Here is a 1,733-nt window from a genome sequence, read left to right as displayed (position 1 = left end):
TATATATATAATTACAGTTTAAAAAGAGAATGTGTTCCCTAAGAGGTCTATGTTAGTGCACACAAAGCCAGAAGATAAATCGAGTCCAATAAAAAAAAAAACCACAAAAAAAAACTCCGTACTGTAAAAACCATAAAGAACAAGAAGCAGTGTTGGCAGAAAATTAACGGCGCCTGTCTAGGTTTTTTTGTAAAAATTAATGGCGCCTGTCTAGGTTTTTTTTGTAAAAATTAATGGCGCCTGTCTAGGTTTTTCTGAAAAAATTAACGGCGCCTGTCTAGGTTTTTCTGTAAAAATTAACGGCGCCTGTCTAGGTTTGTTTTATTACTTCGTGATTATAATATAAACATTATTCAGTTCATAAATACGCTCGAGCCGCTGATATATATATGTATATATATATATATATATGTGTGTGTGTGTGTGTGTGTGTGTTTCCATAAAGATACATTTTATAAACGTAAAGCTGCTGAACTATCTATTCCCCACCACCACCCCAATTATAGCATTATAAGCCCTCAAGCTTACTGCTGAATAACTGGGAGCCTTTTTAAAATCAACAATACTCTTGTTATAATTGAAGTAAATGCACCAAAGGACCAGTTAAGTACCAATATCATACAAAGAGTTTACGTTTCAATATGGCTGAACTTGAGAAAATAATTAAAACACATTAGGGTTAAGCAGTGAGAAACAAGCAAAATATATTGATTTAAATAATAAAAATAAGACTTAATGGTATATAATGATCCAAGAGGTGAGGTTCAAAGGACATTGTAGTTTAATATCAAATAAAAAATGTAAAATATGGCAAACATTCAGAAATGAGATTAGTGAAATTCAAAAACATTTAACGTAAAATTGATTAAAATACCATCAGAAATACGGGGAGGTGAAAAGAGTGACAATCGGCAATGAAGTTGTTTGGTAGTGATGTTAAAAAAGCGATTTAAGTAGAAAGTTTACAACCAAAGAGTTAATGTGTGAACATAGTTAAGCGTTTACACTTTGAAAATGTCACAAATATTGGAAGAACGAAATAAATAAATAATGTTGTATGGACTGATAATAAATAGAAAGTCTGAGTGTTTTAGAAAATTCAGAGGTTTAAGTAAAATTGTGTAAAACAGTAAAATATGGCGAGTCTGTTTGGTATCGGATTGTTCTTATTCTACATTTTCGACAGGTATTGTTAAAATCGGTTTGTCATGCGTAACCAGCAGACGACGTTCATTTATTGACTGTTTGTTCTAACTTACACATTGGTACAACAGTCAGCTGTGTTATAGTTCGCACAAGCCTGTGTTTCGAGAACACAATTATTATTGTTGTGGAATAACTCATTGTTTGTGTTAGTTTACATCTTTTTATACTGTAATTCTATGATATCGAATATAACACGTAAACAAAAAGAATAAAACTATTTGTTTTTTAACCTGCGATTACAAGTTGACTGCTAATACTTCATACATTGACCGATAACTGTAGTTCTTACATGTTAGCCTGAATCGTATATCTAAATGCAATGTATTTAAATACTCGAATATACCACATGTACTCCCGCAGGGTTCCCGAAAGTGTTCTGTTAGAAGTGTAAATAAAACCAAAATTAAGAGTAACAAATATTTTATTTCTCCTTTTGAAGTTCAAATGTCAAGCTGTGTTGTAGCCTACAGAGTACATAATTCTTCTCGTGATTCATGGCGTGCGCACGATTTACTGATGTAACGACA

At 32.1% G+C, this 1,733-nt stretch overlaps 1 protein-coding gene across 2 annotated transcripts in view; it reads right to left on the bottom strand.

Annotated features, from left to right (window-relative positions):
- Positions 1–1,733, bottom strand: part of LOC106461044 (serine/threonine-protein phosphatase 6 regulatory ankyrin repeat subunit B-like) — a 48,863-nt gene that overhangs the window by 5,123 nt on the left and 42,007 nt on the right. The gene's annotated exons all lie outside the window — the stretch shown is intronic.

The sequence above is a fragment of the Limulus polyphemus genome, unplaced genomic scaffold (genome assembly GCF_000517525.1).
Source record: "Limulus polyphemus unplaced genomic scaffold, Limulus_polyphemus-2.1.2 Scaffold886, whole genome shotgun sequence".
Taxonomy (NCBI): Eukaryota; Metazoa; Arthropoda; class Merostomata; order Xiphosura; family Limulidae; genus Limulus; species Limulus polyphemus.
This window is presented reverse-complemented; position numbering and strand designations above follow the sequence as displayed.